The sequence below is a fragment of the Candoia aspera genome, chromosome 1 (assembly GCF_035149785.1).
Source record: "Candoia aspera isolate rCanAsp1 chromosome 1, rCanAsp1.hap2, whole genome shotgun sequence".
Taxonomy (NCBI): Eukaryota; Metazoa; Chordata; class Lepidosauria; order Squamata; family Boidae; genus Candoia; species Candoia aspera.
The window spans coordinates 299307218-299321972 of record NC_086153.1 but is presented as its reverse complement, the minus strand read 5'-3'; the positions used below and the strand labels follow the sequence as shown (position 1 = coordinate 299321972).

The window sequence follows — 14755 nt, the reverse complement described above, 5'->3', positions numbered from 1 at the left end:
TGTTCCATAGCTTAAAAGAACTCAGTCAGGAAATTTCTTCTTATTCTGAGTTTGGGTCTCCTTCTGTAAAGTCACCATCAGTGATTCTTGTCCTGCACTAAGGCACTATGGATAATAAATCCACACTCTCTTCCTTTTGACAGCCCTTCAGGTATTGGAAGACATCTATCATGCCTCCCTTTAGCCTTCTCTTCAGTAGGTTAAACATAGTCCATTCTTTTAACTGTTCTTCATAGGATTTAGCGTGCAATACCCTCACCATGTTTGTTGCGTTTCTCTGCACTCTTCCCAGTTCCTCAACATCCTTCTTCTATTGAAGTGACTTCCAGATGCAGTCTGACCAGCACAAAATAAAGCAGAACTATCACTTTGCATGATCTTGACACTATGCCTCTGTTGATGCAGTCCAAGACTGCATTGGTTCTTTTGGCAACTGAAGAACACTGTTGGCTCATGCTCAAGCTGTGGCTGGCCAGGATGCCCAGTTCCTTCTCACAGCTACTACTGCTGAGCCAGGTACTGCCTATCTTGACCTGTACAGCTGTTTTTTCCAGATAAGTATAAAACCCTACATTTATCACCATTAAACTACATATTTTGGATAGGGCCCAATATTCACAACTATCAAGATCCTTCTGAACTCTGAGCCTGTTTTCTGTAGTGTTAGCAATCTCACACACACACACCCAGCTTAATGTTTAAATGCAAATCAGAAAAACATCCCTACTATCCCCTCATCTAAGCCATACCATTCCCTTGGTCTATTGATCTAGACACTTTGTAAAATAGGAGGAGGAGGAGGAGGAGGAGGAGGAGGAGGAGGAGGAGGAGGAGGAGGAGGAGGAATTGTCTAGCACAATCTATTTTTAACAACTCTATCCTGGCTTCTAGTAGTAGTACTATAGAATCCCACCTCCAGATAAAGTGGGATTACAATTCTCAGAATGGAATTATAGTCCCAATGGATCTGATGAGCTGTACCTTTGATGAAAGGTAATATACACCTATATAGTTTCCAGCTTCCCATCATACACTATCACAGCTAAGAAACCAAAGCCTTCATTCTGCAGGGCTTAGATCTCTAGAAATAGTAAGGCATCATCTCAACATTTAATATTTTCTTTTCATCTAATCTACCTTTCTTTCTTAATTCTAAGATTAAAGACAGTGTTATCTCTTCCATTTCAGGTGGCAAAGGAGGAGTGTTTCTCCTGTGTTAATGCAAGCAAAAACAAAACTAAGGCACCTCCTCCCCCTAAAAGAAAACTCAGAAACCTAGTATTTCAAAAGGATATGTTCAAACCCAACCCACTCGGCCATGAAAATATTTTTCATATGGAATTTTACATATAGAAAGAGTTTTACATCCCCTATAGAGATTTTTCCTTACCCTGTGAATTGCCACCATCTCAAAATTCAACCTCTCTCTTTTTTTCCCCTTTTCCTCAAATGAGCCAGGTCTCTTGGTTGAATGCTCTTGATAAAGTATTTGTGGTGAGTATGCAACAACAGTAAGGCAAACTTCTCTCAATTTCCTGTGCTACTACTCAGCATACTCAGGGAGAACACCAATCCTTGTCAGACACTGGGCAGGGAGAGGAGCAGCTGGGTACTGAAGGGAAGAAGAGGAGGTTAGAAAGTTGGCTTCCACCTCCTTCCACTGGGGGAATATCTGGATCCAAAAGAGATGCTCCAAGAGAAAGAACGCTAAAGTTTTCTTCCATAAAGGATTGTAAGGAAATTTCTCTGCCAAAGTAAGTAATGAATACAACTTTATGCTCTTTTTTATTATATTGGTACTCTGTATGTCAGCCCCACTAGGTAGACCTGACCAGGAAATCAGCTCCGCAGGAAGGCTAAAACTACTCTTATTGAGATTGGCAATAATAACAGAAACTTTTAAGTCTGATTGCACTGTACCTCCTCGTCCTCCTCCTCCCTTCAGTGAATTAGGGAAGCATCTGTCTGAGTCACTTCCAAATGTTATTGCATTCTGAACTTTTAAAAATTCTTCAGCCCCTTTTGCCCAGGCAACAAATCCTGTATATCAGCCTTGCTCAACCTTCTGACCCTGAAGGAACCCTTGAAATATTTTTCAGGCCTCGAGGAACCCCTGCACATTCAGGCTCAGATATAGGCCAGAAGTTACAAAATTACTATATTCGTTTCATGTGTAGGCCTGTATATATGCACTAACAGTGTTCTTAAACTAAAAATAAAGAATGAAGCTTACCTCTTTAATGTGAAGTTGACTGAATTTAAAATAATTTTTAAAAGAAATCATAATCTCCCTGGGAACCCCTAGTGACCTCTCACAGAACCCTAGGGTTCCACAGAACCCTGGTTGAGAAACCCTGCTGTATATCTATGTCAAGGTCATCTTTCTTACTCTCTACACCATATTATGTTTTGATTGTATATACTGTCTTAGAGCCTCAGGAGTGAGGTGGCTTATAAAATTTATAAATAAATAAAAAATAAGCAGAACTGAAAACATTTTAGCCAAAGTTATGTTGAGCTACTTTTTTTCATCTCTCTCAAATTATACAGTCCTTTTCTCTTCTGAAAAAAAAACCCCAACAAACCAGTCATTCACATCAAAGCCAAAAGGGGCAGCATCTTGGAATGTAAGAGAGAGGATTTACAATTGGGTCTGCCATTTTAGTCACTGAGCCTGGCCTTCAGGCTCATTTAAGGTCTCCATAGAGAACTGCAAGACAATTCTGATAGTCTGACTAACAGTCAGGCAGTAATTCATACTTAATTTTAAACTTTAGCAATAATAAAGCAGTAATTTAGCAGTCACTTTTATTTAGATGTACATCCAGTTTCTTGAAATTCAAACATAAAGCCTGACTATATCATGGAAGATCCACTTTAAAATCAGCTCAGATATTTAAGAAGCAAAAATTGTTCAGCAGGTTTAGAGAAAAGGGCAGGGATTATAGTCAGTGGTGAAAAGACCTGTTGGCTATAGCAAGATGACAACACAACTTCAGTAGAAGATTGTCTTAATCAGTTCCCACTATATCTGGAAGGTCTTTCACAGATGTAAGTATCACTCTTACAAATATTGTCATCTTTGCAAAAAAAGGTAATTAAGAATTGCTGACATACATCTCCTGTACTTGTGCCTCAGGCCCAATGTCAACCTGGCACTGCTCTTGGCTTCTGCTAATAAGACTAAATAAAATAAAATAAAGGAAATATTCTCTGTCAATCACTGTAGGAGTGATATAAAAGGTTGTTTCTGATGTACAACTGCCTGGAATGGTGTCCCCAATTATTCAGGAAAGGAAATTCTCATAGTAAGACAGCCCCTATATAAGTATCTAGAGGACAAAGTCCTTTTTTAAAAATCCTACATTCATATAACAAATTACTTGAGCCCTATTCAGCACAGAGACCAACTTCCAAACAAATAAAACACAAAACATTAATAGAATGAGCAAACTGCTGAGCTTGACCATACATAAATCAGATTAGACAGGCAGAAATGTATTGCATAGTAAATAAAATAAAATAAAATAAAATAAAATAAAATAAAATGCATGTTTGTGTGTGGTTTGTATATTTTAATTTTTTTATAATATTTTCCTTTTTAATAATGATTTTTAATATTTTTATAATGATTGTTTTTATGTATCTATGGTTTTATTCAATTGTTGTACACCGCCCAGAGTCTCTTTTAGTGAGATGGGCAGCTATATAAATGTGATTAATAAATTAATAAATAAATGTTCATGAAACATAAATGCCCATAAACAAATTGTGGAAATTAGGGTGCCAAAGAGAATCAGTTATTCTAGACCAGGGGTCTTAAACTCAAATTGTCACAAAGTTCCTTAGCCTGAGAGCCAGAACACTGGAACCTTTTTATACACTGATACAAAAATCTTGGTGAGTCAGAAATGAAGAAAATTAATTCACTGCCATACTTCTTAGGGTTAGGAGTGCAGCTGGCCTTGGCCTAGCCCAGCCCAAGGTGCAGCTGTGCTTTCTTCTCACCTTAAAGGAAGGTTGGCAGTGCCTGGCTGAGATCAACCAGCTGCTGCCCAATGTCCAGCAATCATTGTCCTGCTGCGTGTGAGTAAGGCACTTTCTACTTTTCTGGCTTACTCTTTCCTAAGCATGGGGATGGGCCCCACAAAGTAACCTGGGGGACTGTATGCAGCCTGAGGGCTGCAAGTCTTAGAACTCTATATTAGACTGTTTATAGATTAGGTCATTGGTAGCATTTATGATATGACCAGTAAAAAACAGTGACCAAACTTAAAGGAAATGTGACTCTGTCTGGATCAAATGAAAGTTGTTATACTTGATCTGATTCTCAACTAACCTTAGTAAGAATTCTGCTACAGAATAGAGTCACAGCTCAGAGACAGTGATACGGATCAGAAACAGTGGGTAATTGCATGGTTTAAATGCAGAACTCCCTAACATTGTAATTTCAGTTTTTAAGGTACTGTGATCCTGAAGGACTGCTACCAGTATGGTTGGATAATATGAGCTAGATGGATCAGCTTTTCATGTCTGAGTTTTCCTTTTTTTTTTTTAAGAAAAGGAGAGAGACAAGCAATAAGAAAGGGAAAGAGAAAAGCTAAAAAAGAAGAAGTCTATATTCTAGACTATTTTGTCTCCCATGGTCAATAAGATCAAAAACACAGTTATCAAATGGTTGCTATATTATTAATCCACTCTGGGGAGTTCCTTCCAGCAACAAAGTATGAGCTACAGCAAATGGATCAACAGAGAGAAATGAGAATTGAAGGTGGAAACCAAACTGTGTAAAGATAGCAGGTCAGTAGGTTGGAATGTAAGGATGGATATTAAAGGAGACTTGACTAGGACAGAAGAACAGGCAACCAAAGAAGTGAAAGGATGATCACCACTCCATGGCTGCACAGTTTTAGTGGATTCTGGGATCTAAATCTCCCCCCTTTTAAGGGGAGATGGGTGGTGATGGAAATGTGAATAATAAATAAATAAATAAACGTTGTCATCAGTTTTTATCTAAGCATGTATTTAAGGCTCTTCTTCCAACAAAACATTAATAATTCATATACAGAATTAATATAAGATCAGCATAATCCCTCAAAACAGTTTCCTGCATCCCTTCCAATCACTGAATACAAACTATCAATATACAGAATGTGAAGGGAGCAGGAAAATACACCAATATGCATTTCTTTACAATGGTATCTAGTAGGGCCTGCCTGCCTGCCTTCCTTCCCCAAGAATCAAGACATAAAATAGTGAAATGGAAAAATATTAACATGCTTAAAAATGGTTAAATATAAATTATCAGCATTATAGCAATGGCATCCTGACTGGATTCTAACCAAATTCACACAAGAGTTTGTAGGATTATTTATGCTGGATCAGAGAACGTATACATAGTTCAAAACTGAAAACAACAGGGAACATTTTATTTACTGATGCTGATGCCCAATTTCTTGCAAGGTACCTCAGTAACTGGCATGTTGGTTTATAAGCAGGGAACTTGAACTGAACATGCTTTCACACTAGAGACTTCTAGGCTGGTTCACTGTTTATGCAGTGAAAAACAACATACTGTATCTGCTGACTTTATGACTTTATAGCAGGTGTATGAGAAGGTGTACTTGTATTGCAGAAGATGATTGTAACAGCAGAGAAGTCTAAGTGATGTGACACATTTTTCCCTATGCTTTCCTGTATAAAATAGCTTCTCTTCTGATGCTTGTGCATAGCCTAACTAGTTAAAGCTTTAGCTTTCCCAAAAGTACACAGGCCTCTATAACTCTCCCCCTACCCCACCTCTACCCTTAACTGGTCAATTCTCTACAGTTTAGCTCAAGGATGCTATATCTTTCCTTTAGAATTGTTTTGCACATGGTAGGTCAGGTAGGGTGGACAGGTTGGTTCTATCTTACATAAACTTTTGATAGCTACTAGGCAAGAAGTATCAACATCACATAAATGTAGCTGGACATCTTAAGAAAGGAGGATAGATAGATAGATATAAGCCAAGGACAATATCTTAGTTGAAATGTCCTTAGCAATTATTCAAATGTTTAGGTTTCATTCAAACTACTGACAAGTTGTACCACTGAACCATCTCCAGGTGCTGTGTTATTTACACCCCCTATATTTTGTAAAAGTATAAAGGATGACATTTTGAGGTATTTTGAGCCTCAGTATAGACATATCCAGGAAAAGTGTTATACACTAGCTGGAACAGTCTGGGGAATTATTTATAGCTGCTTTACATGAGGATGAAGGCCTCCCAGCTACTGAAGGGATATGAAATTCTGTCCTGTATTTACAGTCCTCTGTTGAATATTGCCATGTCTTGTTTTATTGCCTTGTATGTAGATATTTTCTATTTATTTTATACTTTGCTGTCAAAGTTATTCTGTTGCTATTTATTTATTTATTTTTCAGATTTCTATCACTGCCCATCTCTCCCAAAAAGGAGACTCTGCTGTGCTGTGCTTAATAAACTCTTTCAGCTTTTTCTCTTATTTTTCTGTTTATCGCTTCCAAATCCACATTTGGCTTTCCAAACCTACATTTGACAAAACAGAAAGGTCTAGAAGTGTCAGCAGACCACTGGCTGAACGTGAGCAAGCAGTGTGATGCAGCAGCTAAAAGGGCCAACTGGGCTACATTAATAGAAGTATTGTGTCTAGCTCATATGAGGTAGCAGTTCCAATTATACTCTGGCTGGTTAGACTGCATTTCAAATACTGCATCCAGTTCTGAACACTGAGCTTTAAAAGGGACACAGAGAAGTTCAAGCAGGTTGAAAGGATTGCTACTCAGATAATAAGGGGTTTGAAAACTACACCCTATGATGAATGGTTAAAGACGTTGGGCATATTTAGTCTGCAAAGGAGGTGGCTATGGGGAGATATAATAGCTGTTTACAGATATCTAAAAGCACATCATGTGCATGACAGAGTGCTCCTGTTCTTTGTTGAATCCAAGGGCAGGACAAGAGTGGAATAGTTAAAATTAAAAGGAAGGAGGTTGGGGCTGAATATTAGGAAGGATTTCCTAATGGTAAGAGCTGTCAAGCAAAAGAACAGTGATTAAAACAGAGGTGAATTACCTCTTTGTGGAAGCTTTCATATTGATTCTGATGGGTCATCTGTCAAGGATGCTTTAGTACAAACAAGAGATTTGAGAACATGACCAATAAGGTCTCTTCCAACTCATACATTCTATTATTCTATGAAGCAAATAAGAAGATGGTACCCTTCCCCATTACATATACAGAAACCAATTGCCGCAACTGAACTTTTTACTTCAGCACTTGAAATACAACAATAGTTTCCACCACACTGAGGGCAGCATACTTATTTAGGATTTACATGGCAGGCTGTATGAGACAACAGTTCTTTGTCTTCCACCATCTTGTCACTGTACTATGTTCCTTAATGTCCACTACTCTGGGTGGCTGTCTCCTTCTGGCTAATGGTAGGGTTGGCCCTGCAAATCCTAAGGGATATAGCTGCCCTTAACTATAACTTAGAAATTAATGATGAAAAACAAGCTATGGAAGATGAAGAAAGTCCTGAATGGAAAGAAAAATAACAGATCAGTGAACAAGTATGTGTACAATCTTGTTAACATTACTTAGATTAAATTGAATTAAATTTTGTACAGTAAACTGTATATCTTCTTCAAATCCAGGAAATGAATTGCTAATCTCTACCAACTTTTTCAAAATTTTGATTTTAAATTTAAGTTTATATTTTTATTACGAAAGTAATTTTATTTCTACAGAAATCATCTTTCAGTGTTAAAATACACAGCAAGATACCTTTAAAATTAGGGGACTTTTGGAAATTCAATGACGTTTAAATTGTAGCATTAGAGTCTTTTCATATTCCTTTTTATTTTTATTTTTATTTTCATTTATGTCAACCATTCAGAAGACTGTAAAAACACATGTGTGAGAATGTATTCATCTTCATGCTTCGTGGACAAGAGTGAGTTAAAGGACAAGTTTCTTACAATTATTCTATTGCAATCTTAAGTGAAGAAAGTAATGGTACCAATTGCAAAAATCTAATCCATTAAACTTTGCTGTTTTTAGGAAGCAGCTTTGATGAAAATAACAGAGACCTCATCAGGAACCAATAGTTTTTTACTATACACAAAAACCATTTAATCCTAATTTACAAATTCATTGGACAGTGAACCTGGACTTCTTAAGAGAAAGAAATTCATAGTAGTGGCACCAAAGTTCTATGAAGAGCCCTAAAATCTCTCTTTAATAAGCATTCAGTCACGTATATTTTATAAGTCATAATCTGATTCTTAGCAGAGAGAAGAGATAAAGTTTTTAAACATCACACTTTTCATTATTTAGTTTTGCTACTTGTGGCCAAAGGCATATCAATGCCCTCTTCCATTTGCAAATACAAGCTTGACCATTATAAGTACTTATTTCCAAAACCTCATTATGTCTGCTTCTATTATCAGTGCAAATTACAGGAAAACAGAGAAAGAGAGCGAACCACTGAGTTTTTTGGAAGTCACTTTGGCAACTTTTCATGCATCTAAAAGAGGAAGTTACACAAATATAAATGTACATTGTGAGAGAGAGAGAAAAAAATCCTAACTAAATGGCACATTGTAAGCATAAACAGTAAGTGTTACTTCCCTTCTTCCACTCTCCAAAACGATCGAAATGAAACAGAATTTGCACGCGCGCACACACACAATGACAATTACTTCATTCATAAGTGTTCTTTCCTGGCTTATTTAAATTACCTTGTACAATGGGTTTTATGGTTCTTACTGGTGTGTTGCTTTATTTATTTCATTAAGCATTTCACAAACAAGCTAGAATTCACAATGATTTATTTCCCATTTTTCCCTTAAAATTCAGACAGATTTCCATCCAAATAAAATGTATTCCATTAAGCCCATTCCTAAACCAAAATGAGTTTCTAAACCACAAAACTAAAAGAGCAGTCTGGACAATGTCACATGTTGCCCCTTGATTCAAACACATGTAATAATGATACAGTGTTATTAAAGCAAAGCAGAGTAGCTCAAAGGTCCCAACAGTTTGTAGAAAGTGGAATGAACATATTTGCTACTGCATGGCCAAGTAATACAAAGTGGGTGAATGGCAAAGCTGGCACATGAACCAGTCTTTGTAATTCAGATCTATTCTTTATATTACTGCAGTGTGAATATAAACACATATTTTGTGCTCCAAACACTGCAGTATTAAAGACAGCTATGCAGACACTTCTTTTAGAGAAAGAAAGGACTGAAATTTATAATGTCTAACATATTACTCATTTACAAATGTTTACAAGCATCACAAGGATAGACAGGCATTGCAAGACCACTCAGACAGTGACAAAAAGCAGTGTCAGCTGCTCTATTGCTGAGTGGTGTTAGTTGACCTTCAGGAGCTTCATTGGCTGTCATTAGGCTTTCAGACCTAATTCAAGGTGCTGATCACTATCTATAAAGTCCTAAATGGCTTGGGTTCTCATTGACCTTTGGAACTATCTGTTCTAGGTAGAATCAGCCTGTCTTACATGATCTTACCATGAGGTATGCCTAAATGGGTGCCTAAATCCTGGGAAATCAGGATAACAGAGTCCCCCTGTTTGGGGAGAGATGGGCGGTGATAGAAATTTGAACAATAAATAAAATAATAGGAGATTGGATGATTACCTTTGCTGTGGCAGCCCCTTCACTATGGCTCCTAAACTCAGACTGATACCTTGTTATCCTTTAAAGGAGTGGTGAAAACAGTCCTCTTCTGTAGGCATGAAAGCCAGCTGGGTGACCTTGGGCCAGTCACCCTCTCTCAGCCCAACTCACCTCAAAGGGTTGTTGTTGTGGGGCAAATAGGAGGAGGAAGGAGTATTTGGTATGTTTGGCGCCTTGAGTTATTTGTAAAAATAATAAAGGCGGGATAGAAAATAAATAAAATTAAATAATAAATAAATAATAATTTAGTGACAAATTCTTTAATTGTAGATAGCAGGATTTGGGGCAGAATGTTAGAAATTTCATTTTATTTTTACCTGCTTCTATGACAATACTGGTTTTCTTTACATAAAGTGAGTATCTGACAAATCACATAGCACATACAATTTTGAAATAAAATAACAAATAAATCTAAAAGGGCTGTTGAATGCTTTTGATCACAGTCTCCTTAATGACTTATTAATAGAAGTGGGCTCCTGAATGGTGTTGCTTCCTCTCCATTTCATTGTACATTATCATGATTTGACCCACACCTACCTGTTGGTCCTGGAACATTGTTTGCAGGATTACTGCAATGATACTAAACATTTGCTTCATAAAGGAAAATTGAAGCACCAAATTACAGTCTTTCAAAAATTTCTGTTCCAACTTTTTCACAACCAATTAGGATAACCTACTTGTACTTCAGTTTTCCTACTGAAAAAATATATATCATTAAGGCACTTGAACATGAACTATTTTCAAATTTGCTTCAGCTCCCAACTATTTGTCCTTTTTCTCAATGTATTCCTTACTTGAAGAAAGTTATAGAATTGGCTATTCTGGCTCTGCTTTTCTTTTCTGTGCTTTCATTTCCTCTAGTCTATCATGACCTTGTTCCCCTTTTCCCTTCCCTTCTGATCCTGCTATTTCCTTTAAGTCTTTTCTTTGTTTTTCATTCTTCTCACTGTGATGCTTTATTGTCAAGAGCTAAACTTCACATTAAAGCTACCCCAATACACAGGCTTTGGAACAAAAGATAACATGGTCACAAAAGATATGATGAATAGGAGACAGAATTAGCAAACAAGGTACAGCAGTGGAATGAGAAAATGTCAACTAAATTTAGTCCTGTGCTCACCAAGTGAACTTGTCCCTAAATTTTTACTTGGCTTAAAAAAATAGTAAATATCATCTTTATAACTCCCTTTTCTTTTCTAAGTCTTTCCCCCTCTGATTCTTTGCCATAAAATGAACACCAGATTCTCTTGTTAGCCATTTTCACAGTTAATTATATCAGAATGTTTAAAGATAATTAGCAGCTTTCAATAATTACTGTTCTTTATCTGAACCTATAGATCTCGCAAGAGTTTATATTTAGATTAGAATACTGTTTTCAAAGAGCTGAAGAATATAAAAGCCCCCTTTTTGGTTTTGACCTCACAATCAGTTTGTGAATTAGACGATGACATCACACTAATAGATTTAATGTGAGGTGAAAGGTCCCCTGTGCAAGCACCGAGTCATGTCTGACCCTTTGGGGGGATGCTGCTTTTGCTAAGTTTTCTTGGCAGACTATAGAGTGGGGTGGTTTGCCATTGCCTTCCCCAGTCATCACCTTCCCCAGCAAGCTGGGTAGTCATTTTACCGACCTCGGAAGGATGGAAGACTGAGTTGACCTGAGCCAACTACCTGAGAATCCAGCTTCTGCCGGGATCGAAATCAGGTCATGGGGAGAGTTTCAGTTGCAATGCTGCCACCTACCATTCTGCACCACACAAGGCTCAATAGATTTAATACTTGAACAAATATTTGAAGTCTCATCTCTCTGGACTAAGTTCAAACTACCCACCATATCACACTAATTCAAACTTACTTACCACTTTCACCATGAGTTTTTAGACATCTGAGCTTGCACTCCTGTCTTAGAGGGAGCCAAAAAGACAAAGGGTAATTCTCAGGCACAATTGTAGAGAGCCTCCAGGAATGGTATCCAGCCAAGAAAACAGATACTACTGCCACAGAAGAACCAGACATAGCTTTAAGAACTTAATTTGCTCCAAGTAAAGTGGAACTTATACTGTCTTGATACTATGTTCTAAAATTATCCTTCTCCTGGGTAGTTATAATTTAAAGAGATAGTCTTTTGTCATGGATCATATTGCTCTAGCATCCCTTTGCAATATCTTGCTGGTTACATTGTGCTGACAAACGAACACTTTGGAACAAAAGATCTGTTAATAAGGAGATACGATTCTATAAGGGTTAGGGATAAATAAAAAGTTTGGTCTATTGAAAAGTTTGTAAAAATATGTTAGTTATGGATCTACTGATTATATAGGAAAACTCAGATTACACATCCACACCAAAAACTGCATTTTGGGGAATTTTGTGATCTGCAGATGTTGAGGAAAAGTATATGAAAATGCAATTTCCTAAAGAGAAATGGCTATAAAAATCTGTACAAAAATAAATACATTAGAAGTCTACAGGAAAATGAGTATTTAGATAAACTTTTTCTACCAGATTCATAAACATCAGGACCAAATAGAACTTCAAATCAGTGAGATGAGAAATTTGGCAAAAAAGAATTTGGATAAATTATCTAACTCTACTCTAGAATCTAGATCAAGGTCCTTAGCTAGAAATTGGGCTCAGACCATGGACCTTCCCAATCTGTATGGCTCCAGGTTACTGCTGCTAGGTGGGATTATAACTCCTGAGCATGTTGATTACTAATCAACCATTTAATTAATGGCAAAAATGGAAGAATAAAGTAGAAGTGTCAGGAAAACTGATCAAGAATAGAGGCAAAATTAAATGACATCTCATTTCAAGAAGCCATTAGAATGCTTAAGGATAAGAAAAATGTATATAATCAAGCTTATGCCCAAATATTTTTTCTAAGCAACTGAAATTGAATCATATAATTAACACTTATAAATATATCCATAAAGGTAGGGTTACAAGCTCCCTGGGAAGGAGGAGGAGGAGTTATTAATGAAAAAGCGAGAGGTGGGAAGGGAAGGGAAGGGAAGGGAAGGGAAAAGGAGTCTACCTTTGTAAAAGTGCTCAGACATTTGCTAAGCAAATTATCATCTCTATTTTGATTTTCTCATCATTGCTGGTAATTTAATTGGCAAGTGGGAAAAAACGACATGAATTGTACACTTTTTCTATATTTGTTCAACCTCTGTTAAACAAACATATGGTATAGACAACCAACGATCCAAACAGCTTTTCAGAGAAGTGTTGCTACAGAGCCTTGCATAATAACTGTATAATGAAAAAATACAATGGGGAAGAAATTTGTAGAATTTATTTATTTATGTATTTATTTATTTATGTATTTATTTATTTATTTATTAAATTTATATCACTGCCCATCCCCCCCAATGGGGGACTCTGGGCGGTTTACAATAAATAGCATTAAAACATAGCCAGATAAAAATTACATTAAAATATACATAAAAGCAAACATGAAATCCAAGTGGAGATGGATCACTAAGGGGTACTATGGCGCCAGCCATCCCCAGGTGGAGCTATCTCTCTCCCCCTCCCAAGCAAGGCAGCAGAACCAGGTCTTAAGTTTCTTCTGGAAGTCCAAGAGTGAGGAAATCCGTCTCAACTCCGGGGGCAAGATGTTCCAAAGGTTGGGCGCCACTGCAGAGAAGGCTCGCCTCCTGGACCCCACTAGATGAAATTCCTTTGCTGATGGGGTCCGTAGCATGCCCTCCCTGCCTGACTGGGTGGGACGGGTCGATGTTATGGGGACGAGACAGTCCCTCAGGTACCCTGGTCCCATGCCATGTAGGGCTTTAAAGGTGATAACCAACACCTTGCATTGGACCAGGAAGCAAACTGGTACCCAATGCAGCTTGTGTAACAGTGGTGTCACATGGGCTGATTTTACAGCCCCAATAACTGTCCGCGCAGCCGCATTCTGGACCAGCTGAAGCTTCCGAATACTTTTCAAGGGTAGCCCCATGTAGAGCACATTGCAGTAGTCTATATGGGAGATGACAAGGGCATGAGTGACTGTTTGGAGGGCATCTTGGTCCAGGAATGGGCGTAGCTGGTGCACCACTCGAAAATGTGCAAAGGCCCTCCTGGCCGCGACTGCCACCTGCTCTTTGAGCAGGAGTCGTGAGTCCAGGAGGATCCCCAGGTTCCGCACTGGTTCCAAATGGGGCAGTGCCACCTCATCCAGAACCAAAGATGACAACTTCCTGGAACCTGAGGAGCCATCAATCCACAGCCACTCTGTCTTACCAGGGTTCAGTTGAAGCCTGTTGTTCCCCATCCAGGCCCCCACAGCCCCCAGGCACCTGGAAAGGGTGGAGACCGCATCACTTACTTCACCCGGGATGGAGATATATAACTGGGTATCATCAGCATATTGATGATACCTCATCCCATTGTGACGGATGATCTCACCCAGTGGTTTCATGTAGATGTTAAATAGGAGAGGAGAGAGTATCGAACCTTGTGGCACCCCACAAAGGAGGGGTCGAGGGCCAGATCTCTCCTCTCCTATCACCACTGATTGGGAATGGCCCTGGAGGAAGGAGGTGAACCAGCACAAAACTACCCCACCCACCCCCAACTCCCTGAGCCACCCCAGAAGGATACCATGGTCGACAGTATCGAAAGCCGCTGAGAGGTCCAAGAGAGCCAGGATGGATGCACTCTCTCCATCCTGCTCCTGCCAGAGATCATCCATAAGTGCGACCAATGCAGTCTCCGTCCCATATCCTGGCCTGAAACCTGACTGAAAGGGGTCCAGATAATCCATTTCCTCCAAAATTCTCTGGAGCTGCAACGCAACCACTTTCTCAACCACCTTTCCCAAAAAGGGAAGGTGGGAGACAGGGTGAAAATTGCCCAGTATAGTAGGGTCCAAGGATGGCTTCTTGAGGAGGGGGTATACCAGCACCTCCTTAAAGGCAGCCGGAAACACCCCCTCCCTCAAGGATGCATTAACCATCGCCTGGACCCAACCACAAGTCACTTCCCGGGCTGATTTTATTAGCCAGGAAGGGCATGG

General features: G+C 38.6%; 1 protein-coding gene across 1 annotated transcript in view; it reads right to left on the bottom strand.

The window, feature by feature from the left end:
• NRXN3 (neurexin 3) overlaps positions 1 to 14755 on the bottom strand; it is a 995103-nt gene that overhangs the window by 163803 nt on the left and 816545 nt on the right. The window lies entirely within an intron of this gene.